This window comes from Hyperolius riggenbachi, chromosome 1 (genome assembly GCF_040937935.1).
Source record: "Hyperolius riggenbachi isolate aHypRig1 chromosome 1, aHypRig1.pri, whole genome shotgun sequence".
Taxonomy (NCBI): Eukaryota; Metazoa; Chordata; class Amphibia; order Anura; family Hyperoliidae; genus Hyperolius; species Hyperolius riggenbachi.
The window spans coordinates 256,273,541-256,292,130 of record NC_090646.1 but is presented as its reverse complement, the minus strand read 5'-3'; the positions used below and the strand labels follow the sequence as shown (position 1 = coordinate 256,292,130).

Sequence of the window (18,590 nt, the reverse complement as noted above, 5' to 3'; positions counted from 1 at the left end):
CGCTGTACCCAGTAAATAGACGTGTAACAGTCTCCTAGCGGCGATCACGGAGATGTGCGATCTGCAGTAGCCGGCCCCAGGACCTGACGCTAATCGGTGTAAGGCGGTCCTGAGGCTGCCGCCGTGGTCATGCCCATTGGCGTGACGTGGTCTTTAGGTAGTTAACAAGGTAGTGCAGTTTTTCAAGTGCTGATCGTTTCAGGAAAGGGGCAAATGTATTGAGACAGGTGCAAAAAGAACTGAAGTAAAAGTCGATCAGTTGCTTGGAGCAACTAGACATACCCCAATTTTGCTTGGTCGTGCTGAGAAACCGCTTTTTTTTTATTTTTATTAAATCAAGCCCAGTATGTTCACATGATAGTATTCAATGCATACCTACAAACAAATGTGTTAAACTGAAACTTCACATTTGCTAAATAATTGCTACAGACTTACTGTATATCCATGCTCCGCAAGATGTTTTGTAATTTAATGCTTTAAATTATATCTTTCCATTTTGGATTTGCAGCCAGTCATGAGTTTCCAAAACTGTTAGAAGCTCAAATTGCTTTTATGTATTTATTTTTTTACAAGCTTGGAATCTGTACTCTTTGTGGAGTACAGAAAGCCTTGCTACATTTACCTGCACAGAGAAATAAGGGCCCGTTTCCGCTAGAGCGGAAACCGGGCAGAATTCACAGTTTCCCCGCAGGCAAATCACACGGGGAAACTCTGCCATAGGAAACAGTGGCGCCGCTGGCCGAATCGCTTACCTTAGCGATTGGGCCGACATTGCCATCAGTTTCTGTGCGGGAGGCTGCGAATCCCATAGCCATGTATGACACGGTTTATGGGATTCATCAGCGTTCCCACAGACCATGAAGTGCCACCGCACATCTCACAGCCGCGTGCGGCACTAGTGGAAACGGACCCTAACTCATTTTCTACACCAGCACTAATCCATTGACCGCTGGCAAATTTGGGACACTCCCATGTCACTATCTTGGTACAGAATTCAATAATTGAATGTTACATCTTTGTTTTACTTGCTTATGCAAGCTGAAATATGGTTTGCCATTAATCTCAAAAATGATTTAATCTAACAAGCTATCCTGTGAGCATGGGGGAAGAATGGGTGTGTTTGGAAGGTGTGCCATAGATTGCTGCGGAATGCTGCAGTACCTAGCTATGTACCAGTTTATCAGCAACTCTTTTTCTTGAGGCAAGATTTAGGCCTCTTTCACATGGGCAAATGACAGGTGATGAATTCACCACCAGTCAGCTGCTCTCCTGCACCAGCCAGGTGCTTGCTAGCGCTAGACAGGTGGCTTCCCATGAAGTCACATCTGAGCACGGCCGCCTTGTAACACCACTGCATGTCAGCACTTTACACATGTGGTATTACAACTACAGTGAAACCTTGGTTTGTGAGCATAATTTGATCCGGAAGCATGCTTGTAATCCAAAGCATTCTTATATCAAAGCAAATTTCCCCATAAGCGCTATGGAAACTCAGATGATTCGTTCCACAATCCAAAAACCGTTATATAAAAAAGTTTAATACAAAGTTAAGTAACTAATACTAGAGTCATTGCCATCTTGTGGCTCTCCCCAAACTTTTTTGTGTGTGTGCATTTGTGGCTTTAACAAGGAACATATCCAATGAAAGTTGCTTTTGTCTACTTTTGAGTATTTCATGGAAATGTGACTTTGTAGAGTCCCGACACTCAGATTAAAGTGTACCTAAACCAAAAAAAGAGAGTTTCTCTTACCTGGGGCTTCTACCAGCCCCCTGCAGCTGTCCTGTGCCTGCGCCGGACCTCAACGATCCTCCGTTCCCCCGCAGCAGCTTAGTTTCGCACTGCACCTGCACGTCCTTGGCCACGCTCATCCTCATTCGCGCTCCCATCTGAGAGAGTGTCCTGTGCAGGCACAGTACGAGGTCTTCTCTTACTGCGCCTGTGCAGTACGTTCTCGCCGACAGGAGCGTGAATGAAGACCCACGTGGCCAGGGCCATGCAAGTGCAGTGGCCTGCCGACTATCAGGTGGCAGAAATGAAACTAAGCAGCGGCAGGAGAACGGACGATTGTTGACAACTGGCGCTGGCACAGGACGGCTGCAGGGGCTGGTAGAAGCCGTAAGTGAAACTCTTCTTTTCTTTGGTTTAGGTTCATTTTAAGTACAGATAGGGTTAGTTCACACTCGGCACTTGCTCGCCGCTTGCCCCATGATTGCACTCGTTCAGCAATCGTGAATAACCATCGACTCAGTTGTGGTGATGTGACACGTGTAAACATTTTTGCTTTTATATCAAGATGTTGCTTGTATATCAAGTCAAAATTTCACAAACATTTTTTGATTGTATTTCAAATTGCTCTAAAACCAAGTTACTCTCAATCCAAGGTTTTACCGTACTACAATTCAGCTGCATTTAAATTGCACCCCCCCCCTCCTCCCCCGTGTACTAAAATGTTTCCCACATGAACTCCTCTGGTCCTGTTTTCTTTCTAGAACTATAATAGGCTTTTGTAGACCATCTAGACTCGCACTTCTTCAGCTTCTCTGTTGAAGGGTTACGGTTTCCACACCTTCCCTTGTAAGTCATTGCACAGTTTTCTCTCACTCATGTATACTTCTTACCTATGTGATAAAAGCTGGAATTGTCTAATGCTGGGCATACACGGGCCGATGTACCCTTATCAATCGAGCCGCTGATGGCTCGATTGATCATTTTCGACAGGTCCGATGACCCGCCGGATCGATACCCCGCTCGATCCCCACGGGCGGACAATAGCGGGGAATCGAGCGGAAGATAAGGAACGCCCGTGGGGACGAGCGGGAACCGATCCGGCCGCCCGCAGGGACGCAGCGGGAGTCGATCCAGCGCCGGGTCGACTCGTGTATGCCCAGCATTAAGGTAGCCATATACTATACAATTTTACAACTGTAACTTGAAATGGATTTGCAGTTATTACAATCGATAATTATGGCTATAATTGATCTGAAGATTGATAGCCAATAACGGTATTTAGTCGGTTATAAAATAGTCAAGCATTATATCATTCATAATCAAAATGAAGTGCTAATTGAAGAGTATAAGGCCAGCTTAAAGTGTACCAGAGATGACATGGTGAGATAGACATGCGTATATACAGTGGCAAGCATACAGACACTTATGCTGTGCTCCTTAAATCTGCTTTGTAAATGTTTATACATAAAATTAAACCTTGAGATATCTAAAAGAGCATTTTTAGGAGTAGAAGGATAGATCCAAATGTTTATATCATTAGTTTATTTTCATCTCTGGTTCACTTTAAGTGTAATTGTTGCTTGTACTTCTACAGCTGCTGTAGAACTCTTGTGACAAGTTCACTTTGTGTGCTTTCTGTTTCGTAGCAGTCTGCGTATTAAATAGAATCTGGGAATTGAATGTTGAATGGATATCTCTGTCATCCTAAAAAGAGCTTTGCCTGCCGGACCTTGTGACAAGAATTAGTTCCCAGAACTTGGTGTTAATTGTCCTGCCCAATTTTGCATTGTATGTACCTCTTTCTTTAATGTCCCCGACACCTCATTAGCACTGGATTTCCAAGGCTTTCTATGCATGGTACACCGTTCATTAAAGCCATTTCACCTCATCTGACTTAAATTAGTTCTGATATGATCCTTGTTTTCCAGCAGGGCTAGCTTAATGGCTTGCTAATCTGTGCCCCTTGATCTTTTCGGCAGGTTCTTAGTAATGCAGTCCTCCTTATCCCGGCGATTAGAGAATTAGGAGCTAATGCATCCTTACAGCTTGCACTTAAGTGATCCGCCTGATACCAGTCATTTTAAAATATTTTACCCACCTTTGTACAGTAGAATTGGCAGAAAAGGTCAAAGCGTTTAACAAAATCTCATAATCTTCTTTGATGGTTTTTGTGTATCATTGCCACTTGATAACTTATAGACAATGCTTTGCTGTGAGGAAATATTCCTTAAGTGCTTCAGCTTTTTTTGTGTGAGATTTGTTCGATATTGTTTTCAAATACTGGATTATTCTCAGTTTCACATACTTGCTTAGTAGCAGAAGCCAAAAAATGTAACAAGTACGGTAAATAAAGCTTTTGTGATTTAGGATTGGTCATTAAAAAGGATGACTTCTTATCAGGCCTGGATTTAGGCTCACAGGAGCCTATATTCACAGATTTCCTGGCACCTTAAAGAGGAAGCGTCACCCATGCTAATCTAAAAATAAAAAACACATATTTAAGTAGATAAATACTAGTTCAACTTATATATCAGATGTATTGCACTGTCCACGTTATGATTCCTGAGAATTTTATAAAGGAAAAGCAGAAAATCCTATTCCAGGCAGTGGCCATTTTGCCAAGCTAAAGCTGACATCATATCCTCCCTGACTCTTGTTTTCCCCCTCCCTTCTCTTGCTCATTGTATATTCATTACCTGCCCTCCTCCCAGAGTCTTCAGACACTCTCACTGACGTGTATACTAGGAAGTGCACTGTCTTATGTCATCATTGTGCGACTCAGTACAGCTGTGTTTACATCACAAAAGCAGGGTGATTTCAGAGCACACTTCAGAGATCGGATTTCAGCTGTCCCTTCAGGAAGTGTGTGTGCTCTCTACTCCTGGAAACAATGCTAATGAAAGAATGGTAATCTTGATGGCGTTTTGAGAACAGAACTAAGAAATCTTATTGAATCTTTGTTCATGCCACACATGGTACAAGCTCAGTGGTATTGTACATTGTTTTCGTGATTAACCCATCAAAGGGGAGACCTTCTCCTCCAACATTACTGCGCATGTGCAAACAGTCTAACGCGGCTTAGCCGCGTATAACTTATAGCATGCAGCACTTTCTTTAAACGTGCTGCGTTACAATGTAACGCAACGTGGGCACTGTGAACATCCCATTTAGTTTTCATTGCTGTGAGTTAGGCTGCGTTACAGCCCGCACTAACGTGCGCCTGTAACGTCTTACTGTAAAAGCAGCCTAAGAGGGTGTGAGAGGGAGTGAGAGTGTGAGAGAGAGTAACAGTGAGTGAGTGTGAGAGAGTGTGTGTGAGTGAGAGCGAATGAGTGAGTGTGTCAGTGCTTCTCCCTCCCCTCTGCATAGCACAGCACGCGCTCCTGCTTCTCCCTCCCCTCTGCATAGCACAGCACACACTCCTGCTTCTCCCTCCCCTCTCCATAGCACGGCACGCCCTGCTGCTTCTCCCTCCCCTCTCCATAGCACAGCATGCACTGCTGCTTCTCCCTCCCCTCTCCATAGCACAGCACGCGCTGCTGCTTCTCCCTCCCCTCTCCATAGCACAGCACACACTCCTTCTTCTCCCTCCCCTCTCCATAGCACAGCACGCCCTGCTGTTTCCCCCTCCCCTCTCCATAGCACAGCACGCCCTGCTGCTTCTCCCTCCCCTCTCCATAGCACAGCACGCGCTCCTGCTTCTCCCTCCCCTCTCCATAGCACAGCACCCACTGTTGCTTCTCCCTCCCCTCTGCATAGCACAGCACACACTCCTGCTTCTCCCTCCCCTCTCCATAGCACAGCACGCCCTGCTGTTTCTCCCTCCCCTCTCCATAGCACAGCATGCACTGCTGCTTCTCCCTCCCTTCTCCATAGCACAGCATGCACTGCTGCTTCTCCCTCCCCTCTCCATAGCACAGCATGCCCGCTGCTTCTCCCTCCCCTCTCCATAGCACAGCATGCCCTGCTGCTTCTCCCTCCCCTCTCCATAGCACAGCACCCACTGCTGCTTCTCCCTCCCCTCTCCATAGCACAGCACGCATTCCTGCTTCTCCTTCCCCTCTCCATAGCACAGCACACGCTCCTGCTTCTCCCTCCCCTCTCCATAGCACAGCACACGCTCCTGCTTCTCCCTCCCCTCTCCATAGCACAGCACGCGCTCCTGCTTCTCCCTCCCCTCTCTATAGCACAGCACGCCCTGCTGCTTCTCCCTCCCCTCTCCATAGCACAGCACGCCCTGCTGCTTCTCCCTCCCCTCTCCATAGCACAGCACGCCCTGCTGCTTCTCCCTCCCCTCTCCATAGCACAGCAAGCGCTCCTGCTTCTCCCTCCCCTCTCCATAGCACAGCACGCACTCCTGCTTCTCCCTCCCCTCTCCATAGCACAGCAAGCACTGCTGTTTCCCCCTCCCCTCTCCATAGCACAGCATGCGCTAGGTATAGCCAGGGATAGGTGTAGCCAGTATTAGGTGGCCACAGCATAGGTAGACAGGGATAGGTGTATCTAGTAATAGGTGGTCGCAGCATAGGTAGACAGGGATAGGTGTAGCCCAGGGGTGCCCACACTTTTTCAGCTCGCGAGCTACTTTAAAATTTGCAGATGTACCAACATTTAGGTAGCAGATATACGTGTCTTCGGTATAGGTAAATAGGTATAGGGGCCTTCAGTATAGTTAGCCAGGTATAGTGCCTTCAGTATAGTTAGCCAGGTATAGTGTAGGTAGATTCTGACAGCCGCAAAATGTTACATGACACGATCTACCAAATAGGCGGTCGCGATCTACCGGTAGATCGCGATCAACCTATTGGGCACCCCTGGTGTAGCCAGTAGGAGGCCGCAGCATAGGTAGCCAGGGATAGGTGTAGCCAGTAGTAGGTGGCCGCGACATAGGTAGCCAGGGATAGGTGTAGCTAGTAATAGGTGGCCGCAGCATAGGTAGACAGAGATAGGTGTAGCCAGTAGTAGGTGGCCGCAGCATAGGTAGCCAGGAATAGGTGTAGCTAGTAATAGGTGGCCGCAGCATAGGTAGACAGGGATAGGTGTAGCCAGTAGTAGGCCGCAGCATAGGTAGCCAGTATTAGGTGGCTGCAGCATAGGTAGCCAGGAATAGGTGTAGCCAGTAGTAGGAGGCTGCAGCATAGGTCGCAAGTATTAGATGGCCGCAGCATAGGTAGCCAGGGATACCCAACCCTACCTCTGGCTGCACATCATCACCTACATTTGCTGTATAATAAGCATTGAACAGTTGTTGCATGAAAACAAAGGTATATGCTTTCAAAGTCAGTGTCCAATTTTACAAATTTTACTAATTATTGTTCATTGACGACATAGTTTTCCTGTTTTTACAGGTTGTGTAAGAAATAAAATTTATTAAAAAATATTTCAGCACAAAAGTTTTTACATTAAGTACAAAGTAAAAAAAAAAATAATAATTACAAAACATTTACATTTTCATGGGAACAAGGAGACATTCAACTACAACATGAGGATTTTGCGCAAGAGTTTGTATCCACAAAATCTACCATGAAGCAAGAAGTCACTTTTTATCCTCATCCAACCTAATCCAATCCTAAGGTGGCTGCGTACACCGGTGTCCGTGTTTTCTTCAGTGCCCAGGCATCTCAGTGTCAGCACCTGTGCACTTAGTTCCTCTGTGCCGCCACACCGTCCCCTTCCGATGCCGGTCTTGCTCTGTGACCCCTCCAATGTGACCGGTGCTAATATCCACTGCTGCCGACATTCAACTTTTTCCCCCTCCATACTCTAAAATACATACATAGCTCTCCTCCACCATTTTTTTTATTTTACAAGAGACAGGATCAGTGTTAGACCTTACTGACAGTTATAGGCAGAGGAGATGGAAGGTGAGTGTTAGGCAGAGGAGATGGGAGGTAGGTTCCCCCAGTATAGGTATAGCCAGGTAGGTTCCACCAGTATAGGTACAGCCAGTAGATTCCCCCAGTATAGGTATAGCCAGTAGGTCCCCCCATTATAAGTATAGCCCCCAGTATGAGTGTAGGCAGTATATATAGCCAGAGGTATATGTGCCAAGTATATGTAGTCAGGGGGTATATGTGCCCAGTATATGTATTTATGGGTTTAGTAGTCCCCAGTATATGTAGCCAGAGGTATAGGTGTCCAGTATATGTAGTCAGGGGTATATGTGCCCAGTATATATAGCCAGAGGGTATATGTGCCCAGTATATATAGCCAGGGGTATATGTGCCCCAGTATATATAGTCAGGGGGTATATGTGCCCAGTATATGTAGTCAGGGGGTATATATGCCCAGTATATATGTAGGCAGGGGTATATGTGCCCCGGTATATATAGCCAGAGGTATATGTGCCCAGTATATGGAGTCAGGGGGTATATGTGCCCAGTATATGTAGCCAGGGGTATATGTGCCCCAGTATATATAGCCAGAGGTATATGTGCCCATTATATGTAGTCAGGTGGTATATGTGCCCAGTATATGTAGTCAGGGGGTATATGTGCCCAGTATATATGAAGACGGGTATATGTGCCCCAGTATATATAGCCAGGGGTATATGTGCCAAGTATATGTAGTCAGGGGGTATATGTGCCCAGTATATGTAGCCAGGGGTATATGTGCCCAGTATATATAGCCAGGGGTATATGTGCCCAGTATATATAGCCAGGGGTATATGTGCCCAGTATATGGATTTAGGGGTTTAGTAGTCTCCAGTATATATAGTCAGGGGGTATATGTGCCCAGTATATGTAGCCAGGGGTATATGTGCCCAGTATATATAGCCAGGGGTATATGTGCCCAGTATATATAGCCAGGGGTATATGTGCCCAGTATATATAGCCAGGGGTATATGTGCCCAGTATATGGATTTAGGGGTTTAGTAGTCTCCAGTATATATAGTCGGGGGTATATGTGCCCAGTATATGTAGTCAGGGTGTATATATGCCCAGTATATATGTAGGCAGGGGGTATATGTGCTCCAGTATATATAGCCAGAGGTATATGTGCCCAGTGTATATATAGCCAGGGGTATATGTGCCCAGTATATATAGCCAGGGGTATATGTGCCCAGTATATATAGCCAGGGGTATATGTGCCCAGTATATGGATTTAGGGGTTTAGTAGTCTCCAGTATATATAGTCGGGGGTATATGTGCCCAGTATATGTAGTCAGGGTGTATATATGCCCAGTATATATGTAGGCAGGGGGTATATGTGCTCCAGTATATATAGCCAGAGGTATATGTGCCCAGTATATGGAGTCAGGGGGTATATGTGCCCAGTATATGGAGTCAGGGGGTATATGTGCCCAGTATATGTAGCCAGGGGTATATGTGCCCCAGTATATATAGCCAGAGGTATATGTGCCCATTATATGTAGTCAGGTGGTATATGTGCCCAGTATATGTAGTCAGGGGGTATATGTGCCCAGTATATATGTAGACAGGGGTATATGTGCCCCAGTATATGTAGTCAGGGGGTATATGCGCCAAGTATATGTAGTCAGGGGGTATATGTGCCCAGTATATGTAGCCAGGGGTATATGTGCCCAGTATATATAGCCAGGGGTATATGTGCCCAGTATATATAGCCAGGGGTATATGTGCCCAGTATATATAGCCAGGGGTATATGTGCCCAGTATATATAGCCAGGGGTATATGTGCCAAGTATATGTAGTCAGGGGGCATATGTGCCCAGTATATATGTAGACAGGGGTATATGTGCCCCAGTATATATAGCCAGGGGTATATGTGCCAAGTATATGTAGCCAGGGGTATATGTGCCAATTCTATGTAGTCAGGGGGTATATGTGCCCAGTATATGTGCCCGGTATATACAGTGGTGTGAAAAACTATTTGCCCCCTTCCTGATTTCTTATTCTTTTGCATGTTTGTCACACTTAAATGTTTCTGCTCATCAAAAACCGTTAACTATTAGTCAAAGATAACATAATTGAACACAAAATGCAGTTTTAAATGATGGTTTTTATTATTTAGTGAGAAATAAAAACTCCAAATCTACATGGCCCTGTGTGAAAAAGTGATTGCCCCCCTTGTTAAAAAAAATTAACTGTGGTTTATCACACCTGAGTTCAATTTCTGTAGTCACCCCCAGGCCTGATTACTGCCACACCTGTTTCAATCAAGAAATCACTTAAATAGGAGCTATCTGACACAAAGAAGTAGACCAAAAGCACCTCAAAAGCTAGACATCATGCCAAGATCCAAAGAAATTCAGGAACAAATGAGAACAAAAGTACTGTAATTGAAATCTATCAGTCTGGTAAAGGTTATAAAGCCATTTCTAAAGCTTTGGGACTCCAGCGAACCACAGTGAGAGCCATTATCCACAAATGGCAAAAACATGGAACAGTGATGAACCTTCCCAGGAGTGGCCGGCCGACCAATATTACCCCAAGAGCGCAGAGAAAACTCATCCGAGAGGCCACAAAAGACCCCAGGACAACATCTAAAGAACTGCAGGCCTCACTTGCCTCAAGTAAGGTCAGTGTTCACGACTCCACCATAAGAAAGAGACTTGGCAAAAACAGCCTGCATGGCAGATATCCAAGGCGCAAACCACTTTTAAGCAAAAAGAACATTAAGGCTCGGCAATCATTGAGATGTTTTTTAGCAAAAGTGAGACAAGACTTTTGGGAAAATACCTTATGGACCGGCGAGACAAAAGTTGAACTTTTTGGAAGGTGTGTGTCCCGTTACATCTGGCGTAGAAGTAACACAGCATTTCAGCAAAAGAACATCATACCAACAGTAAAATATGGTGGTGGTAGTGTGATGGTTTGGGGTTGTTTTGCTGCTTCAGGAGCTGGAAGGCTTGCTGTGATAGATGAAACCATGAATTCTACTGTCTACCAAAAAATCCTGAAGGAGAATGTCCGGCCATCTGTTCGTCAACTCAAGCTGAAGCGATCTTGGGTGCTGCAGCAGGACAATGACCCAAAACACACCAGTAAATCCACCTCTGAATGGCTGAAGAAAAACAAAATGAAGACTTTGGAGTGGCATAGTCAAAGTCCTGACCTGAATCCTATTGAGATGTTGTGGCATGACCTTAAAAAGGCGGTTCATGCTAGAAAACCCTCAAATAAAGCTGAATTACAACAATTCTGCAAAGATGAGTGGGCCAAAATTCCTCCAGAGCGCTGTAAAAGACTCGTTGCAAGTTATCGCAAACGCTTGATTGCAGTTATTGCTGCTAAGGGTGGCCCAACCAGTTATTAGGTTCAGGGTGTAATTTCTTTTTCACACAGCTCTGTAGGTTTTGAGTTTTTTTTTTCTCACTAAATAATAAAAACCATCATTTAAAATTGCATTTTGTGTTCAATTATGTTATCTTTGACTAATAGTTAACGGTTTTTGATGAGCAGAAACATTTAAGTGTAACAAATATGCAAAAGAATAAGAAATCAGGAAGGGGGCAAATAGTTTTTCACACCACTATATAGCCAGGGGTATATGTGCCCAGTATATGTAGTCAAGGGGTATATGTGCCCCGGTATATATATATAGTGAGGGGGTATCTGTGCCCAGTATATGTAGTCAGGGGGTATATGTGCCCAGTATATATAGCCAGGGGTATTTGTGCCCAGTATATGTAGTCAGGGGTATATGTGCCCAGTATATATAGCCAGGGGTATATGTGCCCAGTATATGTAGTCAGGGGGTATATGTGCCCAGTATATGTAGTCAGGGGGTATATGTGCCCAGTATATGTAGTCAAGGGGTGTATGTGCCCAGTATATGTAGTCTGGGGAGTTTGTGCCCATTATATGTAGTCAGGTGGTATATGTGACCAGTATATGTAGTCAGGTGGTATATGTGACCAGTATATGTAGTCAGGGGGTATATGTGACCAGTATATGTAGTCAGGGGGAATATGTGCCCATTATATGTAGTCAGGGGGAATATGTGCCCATTATATGTAGTCAGGGGGAATATGTGCCCATTATATGTAGTCAGGGGGTATATGTGCCCATTATATGTAGTCAGGGGGTATATGTGCCCATTATATGTAGTCCGGGGGTATATGTGCCCATTATATGTATTCAGGGGGTATATGTGCCCATTATATATAGCCAGGGGTATATGTGCCCAGTATATGTGTAGTCAGGGGTATATGTGCCCCAGTATATCTAGCCAGGGGTATATGTCCCAGTATATGTAGCCAGGGGTATATGTCCCAGTATATGTAGCCAGAGGTATATGTGCCCAGTATATAAAACCAGGGGTATATGTGCCCATTATATGTAGTCAGGTGGTATATGTGACCAGTATATGTAGTCAGGTGGTATATGTGACCAGTATATGTAGTCAGGGGGTATATGTGACCAGTATATGTAGTCAGGGGGAATATGTGCCCATTATATGTAGTCAGGGGGAATATGTGCCCATTATATGTAGTCAGGGGGAATATGTGCCCATTATATGTAGTCAGGGGGTATATGTGCCCATTATATGTAGTCAGGGGGTATATGTGCCCATTATATGTAGTCCGGGGGTATATGTGCCCATTATATGTATTCAGGGGGTATATGTGCCCATTATATATAGCCAGGGGTATATGTGCCCAGTATATGTGTAGTCAGGGGTATATGTGCCCCAGTATATCTAGCCAGGGGTATATGTCCCAGTATATGTAGCCAGGGGTATATGTCCCAGTATATGTAGCCAGAGGTATATGTGCCCAGTATATAAAACCAGGGGTATATGTGCCCATTATATGTAGTCAGGTGGTATATGTGACCAGTATATGTAGTCAGAGGGTATATGTGCCCAGTATATATGTAGGCAGGGGTATATGTGCCCCAGTATGTATAGCCGGGGTATATTTGCCCCAGTATATATAGCCAGGGGTATATGTGCCCAGTATATATGTAGTCAGGGGTATATGTGCCCAGTATATGTAGTCAGGGGGTATATGTGCCCAGTATATGTATTTAGGGGTTTAGTAGTCCCCAGTATATGTAGCCAGAGGTATAGGTGTCCAGTATATGTAGTCAGGGGTATATGTGCCCAGTATATATAGCCAGGGGTATATGTGCCCAGTATATGTAGTCAGGGGGTATGAAGTGCAGAAGAGTAAGTGTAGCCATTGGCAGTGTAGGCAGGGGGACATTGGGGGGCTCCAAGTGAAGTTACCTCTCCTGACGGGAGCGGGGAAACTGTCTCCTGAGGTGGCGGTGGTGGTCCTCTTCTCGCGGCGATATGGCGCGTGGATGCGGCACGGGTGTCCTCCTTGATGGGTGTCCTCTTTGGTGAATGTCCTCCTCGGTGGGTTCCCTCAGCCGTGGCAGCGGCGGTGATGTGCGGCTCCGGGCGGCGCGGTGGCCTCTCCAGCCGGGTCCCTCCTCCAGGCAGCGGCGGTGATGTGCGGCTCCGGGCGGCGCGGTGTCCTCTCCAGCCGGGTCCCTCCTCCAGGCAGCGGCGGTGATGTGCAGTTCCGGGCGGCGCGGTGTCCTCTCCAGTCGGCTTCCTCCTCCAGGCAGCAGCAGCTCTGATGTCTTCAACTTCGGAAGCTTCCTCCGGTGACAGCAGCTTCTGCAAGTTCCTCTTCCCACGGTGGCTGTGACTGACACCTGTGGTGTCTAGTTTAGACGTCACATGAGGTGTCAGCCAACCAGGGAAGAGGAGAGATGTGGGTGGGGATGCAGAGGAGGGGTGGGCGGGATATAAGGAGGCGAAAGTAGTGAATAAATTATAGACAGGAGAGCCCACAGCGTGCTAGGCGACGGCGATATAACGGTCCAGTGCAGCATTATGCTGCAATACCAAAAATCATAACTGCAGACATTTTTTTTTTAATTTTGAATACAGGATAAGGATCTCTATTTCACTAAACACTCAGACCAGTTGCTGTTGAAATTTGATTTTTATGGTGACAATACCGCTTTAAAGAGAACCAGAGATGAAGCACTCTCTTGTATTTTACCTTATAAATCAGTGGGAACATGACAGTAAACACCTAATCTGCTCTTTGTTTCATTGTTCTCTGTTTAATTTGACTGTTATCACCTCTGATAAGGATCCCCGACTGAGCACTCAGTCTAGCTTTGCTACGGAAAGATTATAGCTGAGTCTGTCTTCTCTGGTGTCTTTTCAAGCCCAAGCCTGCCCCCTTGTGGCTCTGCTATAATGACTCAGCTATAATTATTCCCTGCAAAGCCAGACTGAATGCTCAGTCCGGGATTCTTATCACAGCTGATAACAGACACTTTTAGCAGTGATGATGAAACAGAGAGCATGGTAAGTGTTTTCTCTAATGTTCTTACTGATATATATGGTAAAATACACAAGTTGCTTTGTCTCTGGTACCCTTTAAGCCTCATCTACACTGTACAATTTTTTCCATCAGATAGACGGATCTATTAGATGAATCTAATAAAAAATTGCATAATGTGTAGACGTCCAAATTGTTTCAGATCAATTTTGCGATAGATTTTGCTTTGAGAAGTACCCCAAATCTATTGCAAAATCTAACGCAATCCAATTGTTATCTAATAGTCAATTATCTAATAGATCTGTCTAAATCCGATGTGACTGAAAATTGAACCATGTAGATGAGGCTTTAGGGCTGGTTCAGACGGACGTTTGGAGGCGTCGCGTTCGTTGGCTTTGCGTTCGTGATGCGTTCAGGCTTTCAGCAGCGTTCGCATTGCGTTCGGATGCGGTCGCGTTTTTTCTTCCCCTAGAGGGACATTACCCGTCGCGGTTAACCGCCCCTGGAAGCAACATGTAGCTTCCAGGGGCTCCTTGAACGCCAGTGAAAATCGGGACCCGAACGCCGCGTTTGTGCAAACGCGCGTAAAAGCTTGGTACAAACGCTCCCATTCACTTGAATGGGAGCGTTTAACGCCAAGCCCCGAACGCTGGCAGCAAATGCTCTGCAAACGTCCGTCTGAACCAGCCCTTATGCTGGGTATACCTCCCGTCTTAACCCGGATGCCCGTACCGCGGCCATTCAGTGCAACGCAGCATGACCAAACGTCCAGCAGGACACGAAACGGCCGTCGCTTGGCCCACCTCAGTCCCTCACCTCCCACCTCTTCACCAGCGGCTTGCATAACACACACCAATGATGTTGTGAGTACATTCTGATGAATGAACTGTTACCTTTGGTTGCAATAAATTGGTAAACACCACAGGACGGAAGGTGCACGCAGCTTTTCTTCATTTAATCTTTATGCTGGGTACACTTGATGCGTTTTTTTCCGGTCAATTTTCCATCTGATAGATTTCCGATTCGATTTTCCGATTCAATTCTGTTATCTTTTCTTATCTATTTCCATTCACTTCTATGAAAAACAAAAGTTTTGCTTTCTTAAAACAGAAAGAAGTTGCAATAATTCCGGTTGGAGTGAGCTTGAGATGTCTCCCAGTGCATCAATGCTGAATATATGCAAATTAACCATTGTTACCCTTAGAAGCTAAACACACCTCCAGAATCGCTGGAATGCAATGATGTGTCAGCTTGTTAATTTGTACAGAGCCATAATAATTCAACATGCATACAGACTGTTTCGGATTGTTTGATCCTCATCAGTGCATGGCATGGATTAATTTGGATCTATGGGGTAGGGCTTGTAACACCGAGAGGTAGAGACTAACCAGCAAGCTCATGGTGAACCAGAACTCATTGGAGTGTGTGAGGGGCTACAATGGTCCTAAAAGCCCCCTTACTAAATTGCTAAGAAAAACAAAAGTTTGCTTTCTTAAAACAGAAAGTATTTGCAATAATTCAGGTTGGAGTGAGCTTGAGATGTCTCCCAGTGCAATTATCGCAAATTCTTTCTGTTTTAAGAAAGCAAACTTTTTTGTTTTTCTTAGCATTTTAGTAAGGGGGCTTTATGGACCATTGTAGCCCCTCACACACTCCAATGAGTTCTGGTTCACCATGAGCTTGCTGGTTAGTCTCTACCTCTCGGTGTTACAAGCCCTACTCCATAGAGCCAAATTATTCCATGCCATGCACTGATGAGGATCAAACAATCCGAAACAGTCTGTATGCATGTTGTATTATTATGGCTCTGTACAAATTAACAAGCTGACACATCATTGCATTCCAGCGGTTCTGGAGGTGTGTTTAGTTTGTAAGGGTACAATGGTTAATTTGCATATATTCAGCAGTGATGCACTGGGAGACATCTCAAGCTCATTCTAACCTGAATTATCACAAATTCTTTCTGTTTTAAGAAATAAAACTTTTGTGTTCCTTAGCATTTTAGTAAGGAGGCTTTTAGGACCATTGTAGCCCCTCACACACTCCAATGAGTTCTGGTTCACTATGAGCTTGCTGGTTAGTCTGTACCTCACTTCTATGAGAAATCTATCAGGAAAAACGACCGGACATGTCGGAAATTATCTATCGAACCATCTATCGAACACAAAATTGTATGTTCTGTACCTAGCATTAGACTTCCTCCTCCATTAACCTAAAACCCCACCAAAACGGCACTGCAAGTGTGCTGGCTTTCCCAGCTGTCACTTCTCCCTTACCCGTCATTGGTAACTACAGGTGCCCCTTAGGGCCCTTTTCCACTAGGGCGTTTGCGACTGCTTAATCGCAAAACCGCAAACCGCTAGTGATTTTAAAATCGCTACGGTTTGCTTTTTAACATAGGAATCGCGGTAGGTAATTTCCACTACCGCGATTCGATTTTTACTTGATCGCGATCGCGCCGCGGAGCGACTTTTGCCGCGATTTTGCTATGCAGTGCATAGCATAGCAAAATCGCGGCCGCAAACGTCGGGAAATCGCCGGTTAATGTTTAGCTTTTTCGATTCAGCAATCGCTAGCGTTCAGCATGAACGCTAGCGATTGCTAGTGGAAAAGGGCCCTTAGTGTTAGGTAGCCAGAAGTACCCTCAATATTAAGTAGCTAGAGGTGCCCACAAGTATTAGGTAGCTAGAGGTGCCCCTGACTGAAGGGAGATCTCTTAAGTGGAATGCTGAGAGCAGAGTGAGTAACCTCTTATTTACACTCTCATCAGGACTCTGCATAGGTAAGGCAGGAGGGAAGCACTTGGGGAGTAAGCCACCTTTCCATCATCAAGTGCCTGTTGACACGTGCCTACAGTGCCTTATGGTAATTCCATCCCTGCTTCTCATCTCCTTGAAATTAATTCTGTACCTAGCATAGCAGGTAATCATAACAATACTGCTACTTTATCACAGATATTTTTCATACATTTTCCTTTATTTAATTTTTTTACTTTTAAATGTTTAGGTTATGGGAACTGAATGAAAGGATTATTTAAGGTCATAGTAACTGATTATATACACGCTTTTGATAATTCAGCAGTGCCCTGTAACATGTAATTTGTTTAAAAACACACACTCACACTCACTTCATTATAATCTCCTGAGCCACAGCCACAGTCCAGCCACATTACATACCAAGCCTTGTTCCAGCGATGGCTGCAGCCTCCCCGCAGTCCGCACAGCTCCGATATTCTCCGCTATGGGGAGGATCGCTTCTGACGTCATGACGTTGGCGACGTCATACGTCATGACGTCAGTCCCGATCCTCCAATAGCGAAGAATTCCGGAGCTGTGCGGACTGCGGGGAGGCTGCAGCCATCGCTGGAACAAGGCTTGGTATGTAATGCGGCTGGACTGTGGGAGATTGGGGGTGGGGGACACTAACATTAGCGGCCTTACTGATGCATACATAGCCTTGAAACCCGCACACCAATCTAATATATACTGGGGGACTCCTATGCCTACCTAGGCCTATAATAGGGGACACCTATCCCTACCTAGCCTCTAATGGGGGACACCTGACCTACCTAGACCTATAATGGGGGACACCTGACCTACCTAGCCTCTGAGGGACACTGATTACATACCTAGCCTATAATGGGGGACACCTGTTACCTACCTAGCTTATAATGGGGGCACCTGTACCTACCTAGCTTCTAATGGGGACACCTGTTACCTACCTAGCCTCTAATGGGGCACACCTGTTCTTACCTAGCCTATAATGGGTGACACCCGTACCTACCTAGCCTATACTGAGCGACACCCGTACCTACCTACCCTGTACAGAGCGACGCCCGTACCTACCTAGCCTATACGGAGTGATGCCTGTACCTACCTAGCCTATACGTAGTAACGCCTTTACCTACCTAGCCTATACTGGGGAACACCTGTACCTACCTAGCCTATACGGAGCGGCACCTGTACCTACCTAGCCTGTACGGAGCGACGCCTGTACCTACCTAGCCTATAAGGAGCGACACCTGTACCTACCTAGCCTGTACGGAGCAACACCTGTACCTACCTAGCCTGTACGGAGCGACGCCTGTACATACCTAGCCTATACTTGGGGACACCTTTACCTAGCTAGCCTATACTGGGGTCCACATGTACCTGGCTACTTACCTACAATAATCTGCAGGGGATTCTGAAAACAGATGGGTACTACGCTGAAAGGTAATGTATAAATGCACACACAGGGGTACATATTATATGCTGGGGGGAGCAACGAGGCAACAGATGCAGCCGATCCCCTAGAGATTTCATGTTGAAATGGATCAAGAATCAGCCTGCAGAGTATGGGAAGCCGACCGATCTCTCTCTAATCAGATTCAATTAGAGAGAGATTTCTCTTGGTCGCATCTTCCCATCATCTCTAGATGTATGGCCATCTTTACATTCGTGTTAGTGCAGGTTGAGCAGCTGCAGCTTGAAAGTATAAATGATTAGAGATTTGGGGGGGGGGGGGGGGGGATTGGGAAATTTAGTTTAGATTTTGTTTCAAGCTTTTATTAAACTCAAAATGTACACTAGACCCTTGCTTGACATTTTGTAAGTTACAGCAAAAAAGGCTATGAAAATTAATTGGAT

General features: G+C 45.5%; 1 protein-coding gene across 4 annotated transcripts in view; it reads left to right on the top strand.

Moving 5' to 3' along the window:
* LOC137547666 (broad substrate specificity ATP-binding cassette transporter ABCG2-like) overlaps positions 1 to 18,590 on the top strand; it is a 228,864-nt gene that overhangs the window by 208,820 nt on the left and 1,454 nt on the right. The window lies entirely within an intron of this gene.